Raw genomic sequence first — 13,012 nt, 5'->3', positions numbered from 1 at the left:
TGCCCTGGCTCCACGGGGCTCCCGGAAGTGGCCGGCACGTCCCTGCAGCCCCTAGGCGCAGGGGCGATCAGGAAGCTCCACGCGATGGCCTCATCCCGAGTGCTGGCTCTGCAGCTCCCATTGGCCAGGAACGATAGCCAATGGGAGCTGCGGGGCCTGTGGCCGCAGGCAGTACACAATGCTGCCTGGGCATGCCTCCTCCTAGGGGCTGCAGGGACGTGCTGGCCGCTTCTGGGAGCCCTACGGAGCTAGGGCAGGCAGGGAGCCTGCCTTAGCGCTGGTGTGCCATTGACCAGGAGCTGGCTGAGGTAAGCGCTGCCTGGCCGGAGCTTGCACCCAGAAACCCTGCCCCAGGTTGGAACCCCCTCCCACACCCAAATTCCCTCCCAGACCTCACACCCGGCACTCCAACCCCCTGCCCACGTCAGAACCCCCTCCTGTACCCTAATCCCTTCCAGACCCCACACCCCCACCCGCACCCCAATCCCCTACCCCAGCCCTGAGCCCCCTCCCGCACCCAAACTCCCTCCCAGAGTCCGCACCCCAACCCTCTGCCCCAGCCCGGATCCCCCTCTGGCATCCCAAACCCCTAATCTCCAGCCCAATCCCAGAGCCCGCATCCCCACCGGAGCCTTCACCCCTCCCTGCACTCCAACCCCCAGCCCCAGCCCAGTGAAAGTGAGTGAGGGTGTGAGAGCGAGCGACTGAGGGAGGTGGGCTGGGCTGGAGCGAGTGGGGGTGGGGCCTTGGGGAAGGGCATGAAAGGGGTTGGGTCAAGGGCGTTTGGTTTTGTGCAAGCAGAAAGTTGGCAACTCTACTTAAGGACCTTTGAAAAGCAGCCTCCTTAGCACCGCTCCTGATATCAGGGGCCAAGGCGCCCCTGGACATGAGAACCACAATAGGCCAGAGCAAAACGCTGCGTTAGAAATCGGAGCTCAGGCTGCCAAGCGAACGATAGCTGACAGACAGGAGATGCGGGAATTAAGGTTGTGCCTTCAGCCAGCAACTGGTGTTCATCCGTTTGCACCACACACACACCTGTAGGCAGGGCCACTATTTCCTTCCCTGCCTGTTTAGCGTCTCTCAGTCCTTACTGTGCCCATCACCGTGGTGTCTGAGTGGCAAACCAAGGGTTTGACGTGTGCATATGAAACTGCCTGACTGGAAGGATGTGGTTTGGTGTGGATCAGTGACTGCTGGGGCGATTGGTGGCAGAAGGCTCTGAGGGCCTGGCTCATTCGACCTGGCTCATTCCAATGGCTTCTACAGCTGAGAGCAGCCCAGTCTCCTGCCTGGGTCCGACACAAACCAGGAAGTACAGGACCCCGGTTAATAAGAACAGCTAAAAAGATCATTTTCTCTGAGCCCAGCCCGGCACAGATTTCCAGCTTAGGTTTGCATTTTCAGCAAAAGTTCTTCTTAATTATTTTCTCCCAACCCCCTTCTGCCTCCATAATAGCCAGCCACCCCGTCAGTCGCATCCTGGGGCGCTCCAGGGACAGCGTGTGTGCGTGTATGTGTACGTCTGTACATATGTGTATGTGTACATGTGTGTATGTATGTGTGTACATGTATGTGCACATGAGTGTGTGCACATGTGAGTGTGCATGTGTATGTGTGTACATGTACCCCAGTCAGATGTATACATCTGGATTTCCTTTGAAAGAATTTTCAAATTGAGCTGATCAAGTGCAATGGCAAAGCACCCAATTCCTCTGCCCCCCAACTGCCTTCGCTGCTTTAACGTACAACCTGCTCCGCTGACACCTCTGACTCCTGAAAGCCCTAACGCTCCAGGGGAGCAGGCCGTGCCCTGCCCTGCCCTGGCTGCCCCGTGTGTTACCTCGGAGGGAATCGTTCCAGATTCCAATGGGTGGCAGGTCCAGGGAAGAGTCTTATCTGGGGGGAGGCTGTACCAGACCCGCCCGACCCAGGCAGGCTCCCAGGTACTCTCTGCTCGGGGCTGATAAGGCTCCTTAGCAGTTTCTCTCCAAACAAATTCCAGTTCAAGACACCTGAGAGCTCCACAGCAGGGCAGCATCCCCAGAGCGCAGCAGGGCGGGGGTTAGGGGGAGCAGTCGGTAGCAGCACCTGCCCCTCGTACGGCAGGAGCGAGAAGTGCCAGCCTCTCTGCACAGAGCAGCAGCGTTCAGCCTGGGCCAGACGTGCTGCGGTGATGGGTAAGAGCGGGCTCGGAGAGCCAGAGGGTCTGTGGGGCAGCGCTGGGCCCTTCTGCTCCGCACTAGGGCCGGGTGGGCGTGTTCAGCTGGGATTGGAACCCACCAGCACTTGTGGGTGCGAATGTGGGGCTGGAACGCAACGTGGGGCACTCCCACCTCGCCCGGGGGCGACTGGGGGGAAGGGCAGAGAGACACCTGGGCTGAGACCCCAGCTCCAGGGAGACAGTCACCCCGGCCCAGCTGGGTTAAATTGCCCAGCTGTGTGACAGCCCCCCCATCCCCGAGGGGTCCCCCCCCCGGTATGTCACAGCAGGGTAATGTGCGTATTGAACGGCAGGGGTTGCCAGAGATTGGATGGGAGAGGCCTTTGGGGATGGAGGAAGCAGCACTAAGGTACATGCCAACCTCCCTACAGAGGAGGGGCCGTGCCCCGCAGGTGTGGGGAAGGGAGCTGGGACACTGCGCGGTGGGTCATTGTCTGGCCCAGGCCCTTCCTAGCCGGAGGCCGAGGCCGAGGCATTTCCTTCAGGTCACCTTCCGCTGCAGCTTGGCCACGGGCCCCCATAGCCACTAGCCCAGCCAGGGATCCCAAGTGGGGATTGTCATGGCTGGCTCCTCCCTGCCGCCAGCAGCTTTTCACTGCCAGGGAATTCCTGAAATCCTGTGTGCCCCTCCCCCACCCACCTCCTGGGGCTGTGAGTGCCCCCCCTGGACAGCCCCCCCACAAGCTCTGAGTGCCCCTGGCCAGTCCCTCCCCTCAGCCCCCCCCACTTCCTGGGGCTCTGAGTGCCCTCAGCCAGTCCCCCTCCCACACCCAGGGGCTGAGTGACCTTGGCCAACATCCGTCCCTTCAGGAGGAACTCCCAGTACCCACCCATTAATAACCAATCAACAGCATATATGATGCAATGTACATAATATATAATTTTATTATTTATATAGTTATGGAAAGTAAATAATACATGGAAGAAATGAAAGGCTTTTTTTTACATTATTTTTTTTTTGTTAGTCATCCCTGCCGGGGCCCCGCCAAAAATGTTCGAATTGGGCCCGGCCCTTCCTAAAGCCGGCCCTGCTGGAGAGAACAGGAGGATTCAGTCAGCAGGGGCTGTCGATCTGTCCCATTCACCAGGGCTGCCATCCTGCGGCTTCAGCATTAGTGGCTGGGGTGACTTGGGGAAAGGTCTCAACCTCTCCACATCCCACTTCACTGCTGCCAGAATCCCTCCTGCCCCCCCGCTACAGTCCCCTCCCTACCCAACCTGGGTGGGGCTGGAGGAGAGGGGTCTGAGAACTTGAGCTGTGGATTGGAGGTGGAACAGCTGTCAGGGGTACTGAGAGGGAGGTGGCAGGAGCTCCCCATACAAGGACGGGGGTTGCCACTGGAGGTCACTAGGAAGGACAACAAGACTCCATCCTGGGGGTCAGGAGGGGGAATCCATCCCTCAGAGGTGGGCAGGGGCTGGGTGGAAATGCTGCTGGTTCCAGGGGCCATTAATCCCCCCTGATTCCTCGGAGGCGTCTGAGTCTCAGACAGGTTCTCGTTCCCTTGCAGCATGAGGACGTCACGGCCAATGTGATGTGCCAGCTCCGTATCATGCGGCACTTGCGCCAGGTGCCCGAGGCGCTGCAGGGCCTGTGCCTCTGAGGCCACCAGCAACTCCCGCTCCCTGCTGCAGGTACTGCTCTGGCTCTCTTTAAATGGGGAGCTAGTGGAAGGGGAAATGGAGCCCCCTGGCACTCACAGAAAGCTGATTACAGAATGAGCCCGAACTGAGAGGCACCATATCCGCCCCCCTAAAGAGCCAGACTTCAGTGGTGATACACCCCAGCTGGGGTAGCAACAGGATTGAGAACGAGGTAGGAAGTTCAGAGCAGCAAGGAAAGCCTGGAGGGGAACTTGAGAAGAGAGGTTGGAAAAGTGCAGCAAAGAGAAAGGTGCAGACCTAGCTGTTGGGTCCAGGGCTATGCCCATGGACAAAAGAGCAGAGAAGGAGAGCATGCCTGGGCTGTGCTGAGAAGGTTAGCCCAGGGAGAAGGGCATGAGAAAGTGTACAAGCGTGGCCTAATTCCAAGATGGGAGCAAGAGTTCTTTGTTTTGGAGGCAGAGAAGCAGGCTGTCTGTTAGAACAGGAGTCTGATTTGGATAGGGATAGAGACCTCTTCAATGTTTTTAATGAAGTATATACTAATGGGAATTGTGTGATCATGGGAGACTTTAACTTCTTAGATATAGACTGGAGGACAAGTGCTATTAATATAATAGGGCTCAGATTTTCCTAGATGTGATAGCTGATGGATTCCTTCACCAAGTAGTTGCTGAACCAACAAGAGGGGATGCCATTTTAGATTTGGTTTTGGTGAGTAGTGAGGATCTCTTAGAAGAAATGGTTGTAGGGGACAGCCTGGGTTTGAGCGATCATGAGTTAATTCAGTTTAAACTAAATGGAAGGGTAAACAAAAATAGATCTGTGACTAGGGTTTTTTTTTTCAAAAGGGCTAACTTTAAAAAATTAAGGAAATTAGTTAGGGAAGTGGATTGGACTGAAGGACTTGTGGAACAGATGGATCAGACTGAACAGGTTCCAAACCTCTCGGAGGCTCTTACCTTCTAAACAGGGACGTCTGTTTTCTAGTGAAATCAGGAAAAAGAAAGGAGAAAACTCAAAAGAGGTTCCTCCTTGCGCTCATGTACGTGACCCCTAATACTCTCTCAGTCCTCAAAGAGAGACCTCGAGAAGGAGAGTTGCTGAAGGAAAGATACAGGGGACTCAGAGGTTTCCCTGGCCCTGTGCCCCTGTCCTGGCTGGCTGATGTCAGCATCCCTCTGTGAGGTCACCACCTCCCCTACACCTTTGGCCAATAGTCTGAGGTCCTGTAAAAGGCCTTTGTGATGTCACTGTCACACCCACCCCTCCCCTGCAGTGCTAATGTCCTGCCGCAGGCCAGACCCTTTGGAGGTTTGAGCTACTCCCTGTGGATCACCCCGCTCAATGAGTGTTCATTCTAGGAAGCAAGCCGGCTAGACAGGAAAACACTCAGAAATGAGTAGACTTTATGGGCAGAAGAGACAGTTAGAGCATCTAATCTGACCCCCTGCATATCACAGGCCTTTCTGCACCATATGGGGCAGGCAGAGCTCTGCCTGGGTGCAGGGGGAATGGGATGGGGGTAGATCAAGGAAATGGGGGAGGGGAATGGGTGTGAGGGAAAGAGCTCCTGTCCCAGATGAAGGAATTTGGGGGCAGAGGAAAGGACCCTGCTCCACACAGAGGGGAGAGGGTTTCTGTGAGTGCCAGGGGGCTCCATTTCCCCTTCCACTAGCTCCCCATTTACAGAGAGCCAGAGCAGTACTTGCAGCAGGGAGCGGGAGTTGCTGGTGGCCTCAGAGGCACAGGCCCTGCAGCGCCTCGGGCACCTGGCGCAAGTGCCGCATGATACGGAGCTAGCGCATCACATTGGCCGTGACGTCCTCCTGCTGCAAGGGAACGAGAACCTGTCTGAGACTCAGACGCCTCCGAGGAATCAGGGGGGATTAACAGCCCCTGGAACCAGCAGCATTTCCACCCAGCCCCTGCCCACCTCTGAGGGATGGATTCCCCTCCTGACCCCCAGGATGGAGTCTTGTTGTCCTTCCTAGTGACCTCCAGTGGCAACCCCCCTCCTTGTACGGGGAGCTCCTGCCACTTCCCCCTCAGTGCCCCAGACAGCTGTTCCACCTCCAATCCACAGCTCAAGTTCTCAGACCCCTCTCCTCCAGCCCCACCCAGGTTGGGTAGGGAGGGGACTGTAGCGGGGGGGGGGCAGGAGGGATTCTGGCAGCAGTGAAGTGGGATGTGGGGAGGTTAAGACCTTTCCCCAAGTCACCCCCATCCCATTTCCCTTTCCCCAGCCACTAATGCGGAAGCCGCAGGATGGCAGCCCTGGTGAATGGGACGGATCGGCAGCCCCTGCTGACTAGGGTTACCATACGTCCGGTTTTTCCCGGACATGTCCTGCTTTTCGGCAATCAAACCCCCGTCCGGGGGGAATTGCCGAAAAGCCAAACATGTCCGGGAAAATGCCGGCCGGGCACTTCCCCTCCCGCAGCTGCTCTGCTCCGCTCCTCCCCTCTCAGACTTTAAGAGCCGAGCTGCCCGAGCCAGCGCTACTGGCTTCGGGCAGCCCCCCCTGCCTCCGGACCCCGAGCTACGGGCCATTCACTTCTCCTCCCCGGCTCCAGCTGAGCTGCTCCAGTCCTCCCCTCTCAGACTTTAAGGTTCCAGCTGCGCTGGGGAAGCGCCGGCCGGGGGCGCAGGGTCTGGGGGCTGCCCGGCAAACCGTGAAGCCGGTAGCGCTGGGGCAGCCCTTTCCCCATAGCTGGGAGTGGGAGGGAGGAGGGGGCGGAGTTAGGGTGGGGAAGGAGCAGAGTTGGGGCGGGACTAAGGGCGCTGAAATGGGCGGGGCCAGGGCCCGTGGAGGGTCCTCTTTTTTATTTATTAGACATGGTAACCCTACTGCTGAATGAATCCTCCTGTTCTCTCCAGAACGGGTCCAGCCTTGCCAGCAGCAGGACAAGCGTCCCCTGTCCATGTGCCTCAGCCCTGCCTGGTCAGACGCCATCACCCATCAGTCCTTGGCCTCCCAGGCTGCCAGTGATGGGAGCAACTCTGGGTGGTGGCTCGGGTGACACAGACACCAGACCACTAGGAATTGGGTGCGGCCCTGTGGGACAGGAGAGTCTCACAGAGGGCACTTGGGGGACTCTCCTGCCCTTCCCAAGAGCGATAGCACCCTGTCCTAAGAACATAAGTCTGGGATGAGGCAAAGCTTGTCGTTAATTAGCCTGGCTAAAGAGCTGGGTGGAGCTGCTCCACGGACAAGCTGGCTCGCTCCTGCTCATGGAGGTGAATTCATATCCCTTCCCAGGAGCACCTGCTCTCCCTTTCATTCCCCACCAGGCTCCTTGTGCCAGGCCAGCGAATGGCCACAGGATGGGAATGAGGCCTGGGCCCCGCCCCAATCTCCTGAGTCTAATGCAGCTGCTACCTTGTCCCCCATCAGCTGCTGGGTTTCCCTCAGGAGGGAGTAGGTGACAGGGAGAGAGACACACACACACATTTGTCCTTTTGGTTGCAGGGCTTCTGTCCTTCCAATCCCATTGGTGGCTGCACAGTGGGCAGAGTCCTCGCTGCGTGCCCGGCCCAACAGAATTGCAGGGCGTGGTGTGGAACACAGAAAGAGATAGAGAGACTCATCCTCCAGCCGGGGTCAGTCTGAGAGAAATTGGCTGGGGTCCCAGTCTCACTCTTCTAGCGGGTGCCATTTCCCAGCTGGGTTCCTTACCCCTCTGGTGCAGCAGCAGCTGGTAGAGCCGGTAAACCCCCTCCCTGGCCTGCCGGCTGATGTCCTTGGCTGGGTCACTGACGGACAGAGCTAGCTGTGCCATGTGGTGACCCATCCTGGGGAATTCCGCTGAGTTCTAATGGACGGGAGAGGGAAGGGGACTCCATCAGCATTTTCCTGTCAGCTCCCAGTCCCCCCCGGGCCAGGACTCTCCTTCCCCTCAGCCCCTCTGCAGGAGATGCTAGAGGATAGGAGCTAGAGCCAGACCCTTAATTTCCTCTGCCCCCAAGGAAGCCTGGAGCACAGGGCTGTGGGCAGGGCCCTCCATGAGGACTTGCTTCCCCAGCTGCTCCAGGATGACAGGGAGGCATGAACCTGGAGCACAGCCCCCTTAAAAGCCCAGAGTCACCACTTAACTAGGACAAGAAGAACTTGGCTCAAGCCAGGCTCACTCTCTGCTCTGCCTCTGCCTCCCCAAGAGGAACACTCCTAACCCACAGCCCCTGCAGCAGCAGATCCTACAGCCCGTCGGAGCCAGCCCACCTACCCCTGGAGTCAGGAAGCTGGGGTCAGAGGTCACTTACGTCAAACTCAGGGAGGGTGGTGGTGGATCTGAGCAGGGCCGTGCTGCTCTTAACGGCCCTGGCTCTCTCTCGCGGCCCCCTGGACACGATCCAGTAGTTAATGTGCTGTGGGGAAAGGAGGCATTGCACTGACTGCCCTGACCAAGGATGCCCACTGCGGGCCCGGCTAGGAGGACAGTCTAGAAAATGGATCTAAGAGTGAAGGTAAAATTGCCCCCATCCCTCTCATCGGGCTCACCTCCAAGATGTACTGGAGCCTGTCGGTGTCTGGGGACTCTGCCAGCAGGTTCCCCAGCATGGCGTCCAGGAGGTCTGGCAAGACCCTAGGCAGATCCTGAAAGCAAGGGAGAGCCATGGGTCAGAGTTAGGGAAACTGGGGCTACATCTGCCACAGGATGGGAAGTGGGGTCTCTGGGAAGCACTGGTGAGACCCCAAACACATATCCTGGCCTCTCTCATTCACATCCCACTGCAGGCAATTAGCAAGGATTCATGGCAGGATGACAGCTGGCTCATCTATCCATGACTTTAGCATGATCTACCTGCACTTGGGTGGTGTCCTTCTCCATGCCCAGGGTGAAGACGGCGTGCAGGGCAGTTCGGAGGAGGTGGGTCTCCAGCTCTGGCTCCAGGGCAGGCGTCATGGTGCTGGCAAGAGAAAGGAGCCTGTATTAGACTGTGCAGTGCGGGGATGGGACTGGCACCAACACGCAGGTGAAACTGCAGTGAAATAGGCACAGGCTGGCAAGAAGGGAAACTGAGGCACCGAGCCAGGGAATGACAAGGCCAAGGTTTCTCAGACAGACAGTGGCAGGGCAGGAATAGCACCTGTTCCCTGGACCCTGCTGCCCCTCTGTATCTGATCCTGGGAGTGAGCCTCTCCCCAAAGCCAACTCCTTCAGGAGCCCATAGCAAAGAGACCCCCCCAGACTGTCCTGGACTCCCTGAGAGGTGCCTCCCCCGAACTGGAGCACCAAGGACCAAAGTGGCAGCATCTAGTGTCAGTGGGGTTCATGTGGCTCAGGCCAGACCCCTGGGCTGGGGACCCACCCCCATAGCACTGATCGAGGGCCTGGGCCCCGGGTGTTCACAGCCCCGCCGTCACCTCTCCCTGAGCCCAGCCTGACTCCTCACCTGGAACAAAGCTGCGGCGCCCATCGGCCTTGCTGCTGCCTGAGTCCCAGGCACTGCTGCTGTCCCATGGGGAGCGGGCCGAGCTGCTGGTGGTGGGACAGGGATCCTCCACCTCCTGCCCTGGAGAGGCTGGAAGGTCCTCACAGACGGGGCAGGGCGATGCCTCCTGCTGGGAATCAGGGCTGGGCTCCTGGGGCCGCTGCTGCCCACACAACATGGCCCAGAGTCACCCTGCCCGGCTCCCCTCCTGCGCTGGGTCCTGCCTGCCCAGCCGCATCCTGGCCCAGCTCCATTTCGACCTGGCCTCTCCCACCTCGGCGCCTGCGCTGGGAGCGGGTTTTCTCCGCCAGAAGGCTGGGCACTTCCACCTCCTGGCCTGGCCGGGAGCTCCTTCCCCGCCAGTGGGGACGGAGGAGCCGCTCTGCTCCTGGGGAAGATGGCAGCTGCTTCCCTCAGGCTCTGGGGCCACCTGCAGAGCCTTCTTCCTGAACATCCTCAGGAGCCTGGCCATCCTGGAACCGAGCGGGGAGCGGGCGTGAGTCTGGGGTCAAGGCAGCCTCTCACTAACCAGCCTGTTTGGTCCCTCCCCATCCCTGCCCCAGCCAGAGCAGCTCCTCCTCCCCCACAGGGGTGCACGTAATGCAATCTACACGCACTGGCAGGAGTTCATTGCATGATCTGCTTCCTGCTGTTTGGTTCTGGGCTGTTGGAGTATGGGCTTGCAACCATCTGTGCACACATATTATACTAATTGCATCTAGACCACATCTCCCTAGTTTGTTTGTGAGAATGTCCTTATTAACACCAAGATGGATCACATCTACTGTTTACCCACCTCCACTAGGCCCGTAACCCTGCCAAAGAAGGAGCTAGGATTGGTTTGGAATGATTTGTTCTTGATAAGTCCATGCTCACTAGTCCTAAGAACCAAATTGTCCTGTAGGTGCTGACAAACTGATTGTTTAATAAGGAGTTCCAGTATCTTTCCAGGTATGTTAATGGATGGGAAGATGTTCTTTTTCAGGGATCTCTGACGAGAACTGGGGCACAGCACTTAGTTTGTTGAGGCCATAAAATGGAGACAGGCACCTCTTCTCTTCTCCCAGCATCCCAGATACCTAAAAGGGTGGGACTCACATCCCTCAATGGGCTTTAAAAAAGACAATGGTTTCAATGTGGCCTCGACCATTTCTGGTTTCTGCAGACTAGATGTTTTAGCAAAGTTTAGAATTCCTTGGTGCTCAACACCGTGAAACTCCCCTTTCTCCTTCACAAAGGGCTTTAACGCCCCTTATCTCACCCAGGCTCTCGACTGCCCAAAGTTGGAGAATTGTCCCTGTTCCCACTGCAGAGCACCCCCCACGACACACACACAGAGTCCTCCTGGTGGTGGGAGGGGAACAGAGGAAAGGACAGAAGATGTAAGAGATGAAGAGAAAGGAGGGAGGGATGGAGGAAAAGGTAAAACAAAAAGGACAAACCCTAATGTCCCCAGTGATTCTAAGGGACAAAATCCCAGGTGAGGAATAAAATTCGACCACCTTCAGCTAGTGTTTTCCATGCCTAGAATTCAGCTGGCGCCAGATGCATCAGACTGAACAGGTTCCAAACCTCTTGGAGGCTCTTACCTTCTAAACAGGGACGTCAGTTTTCTAGTAAAATCAGGAAAAAGAAAAGAGAAAACTCAAAAGAGGTTCCTCCTGGCGCTCATGTACGTGAAACTAAATACTCTCTCAGTCCTCAGAGAGACCTCGAGAAGGAGACTTGCTGAAGCAAAGGTACAGGGAACTCTGAGGTTTCCCTGGCCCTGCGCCCCTGTCCTGCTTGGCTGATGTCAGCATCTCTCTGTGAGGTCACCACCTCCCGAGCACCTTTGACCAATAGTCTGAGGTCCTGCAAAAGGCCTTTGTGATGTCACTGCCACACCCACCCCTCCCCTGCAGTGCTAATGTCCTGCCACAGGGCAGACACTTTGGAGGTTTGAGCTACACAAAGAGGAGACACTTAGATCTCAAAAATTAGATGAGATGTTTCAGTCTGAGCTAAGTAGTTGCTGCTCTTAACAATTGCAACATAATAAAAAATAAAATAGACTATTTCATCCATTCTATTATGTCATAATCTGATCTGAGTAAACACGATAGGACACCTCATCTTATGCACTGCTCCTAGTGACACTCTCCAATAGATCCCCATCCTCCACCCGCCGGGAGGTAGGTAGGGGCGGATTGTTATCCCTACTTGAAAGAGGGAGAAACTAAGGCTGAGAAAGGAGAATTGACTTGTCTTAGGTCACACAGCCACTCTGTGGCAGAGTTGGGAATAGGACCCAAGAGCCCTGATTTTCAAATAACCATCGGATCTTGAATTTCAGACATTGAATGACCTGAATAAAGTGCTCTCAAGTGAGTTGCAGACCAGCAAGAGTTCATAGTAATTATTCAGCAAGTATTTTAGGAGAACTGGAATGGTAGAGAAAATAATGAACTGCAGAGAAGGAGCAAAATTTGTCGAACATATGACTGGTTATGACTATTTACTTGGTCTTAAAAGAAAACAACAGGGACCTGAGTCTCCTCCCTGTCAATAACCCCCTGCCCAGCCAATCAGGGTAGAGACCGAGGGGCGGGAGGATGAGGGTTCTCACCAGAGAGCCCAAAGGATGGCCCAGGTCACCGCTGGGGATCACTGTCTGAGCACTATTTCAGCCCCACATTTTTCAGTGGACCTCCCACAATGGGAGTTGTAGCGCACCCCCCACGACACGCACACACCCCTCCTGGTGGTGGGAGGGGAACAGAGGAAAGGACAAAAGAAGTAAGAGATGAAGAGAAAGGAGGGAGGGATGGAGGAAAAGGTAAAAGAAAAAGGACAAACCTTAATGTCCCCAGAGATTCTAAGGGACAAAATCCCAGGTGGGGAATAAAATTCGACCACCTTAAGCTAGTGTTTTCCATGCCTAAAATTCAGCTGGCGCCAGATGCAGCAGACCGAACAGGTTCCAAACCTCTCGGAGGCTCTTACCTTCTAAACAGGAACGTCAGTTTTCTAGTGAAATCAGGAAAAAGAAAGGAGAAAACTCAAAAGAGGTTCCTCCTGGTGGTCACATACATGAACTCAAATACTCTCTCAGACCTCAAAGAGAGATCTCGAGAAGGAGACTTGCTGAAGCAAAGCCACAGGGGTTTCTGAGGTTTCCCTGGCCCTGCGCCCCTGTCCTGCCTGGCTGATGTCAGCATCTCTCTGTGAGGTCACCACCTTCCCTGCACCTTTGGCCAATAGTCTGAGGTCCTGCAAAAGGCCTTTGTGATATCACTGCCACACACACCCCTCCCCTGCAGTGCTAATGTCCTACCACAGGGCAGACCCTTTGGAGGTTTGAGCAACTCCCTGTGGATCACCCCGCTCAATGAGTGTTCATTCTAGGAAGCAAGCCGGCTAGACAGTAAAACAGCAGAGGCTGCTCCCAATGCTACACTCGGTTTCTCAGAAATGAGTAGACTTTATGGCTAGAAGAGATAGTTAGAGCATCTAATCTGACCCCCTGCATATCACAGGCCTCCTGTCTACCACAATAGCTACTTTTGGGGCAAACACATTCCGCAAAGGCATCTAGTCTTTATTAATGACATCAAGAGATGGAGAATCCACCACTTTCCTTGGTAGCTTCTTCCTGGGTTCAATCATCCTCGCTGTTGAATATTTGTGCCTTATTTGTCATAGGAATTTGTCTTTTTTCACCTTCCAGCCATTGGGTCTTGTTCTGCCTTTCTCTGCTCAATTAAAGAG

The 13,012-nt window shown here is 55.9% G+C and overlaps 1 pseudogene; it reads left to right on the top strand.

Annotated features, from left to right (window-relative positions):
* The first annotated feature begins 272 nt into the window (after window positions 1-272).
* Window positions 273-13,012, top strand: part of LOC135974453 (fibrinogen-like protein 1-like protein) — a 77,696-nt pseudogene continuing 64,956 nt past the window's right edge.

Source organism: Chrysemys picta, chromosome 12 (genome assembly GCF_011386835.1).
Source record: "Chrysemys picta bellii isolate R12L10 chromosome 12, ASM1138683v2, whole genome shotgun sequence".
In the NCBI taxonomy this organism is placed as follows: Eukaryota; Metazoa; Chordata; order Testudines; family Emydidae; genus Chrysemys; species Chrysemys picta.
This window is presented reverse-complemented; position numbering and strand designations above follow the sequence as displayed.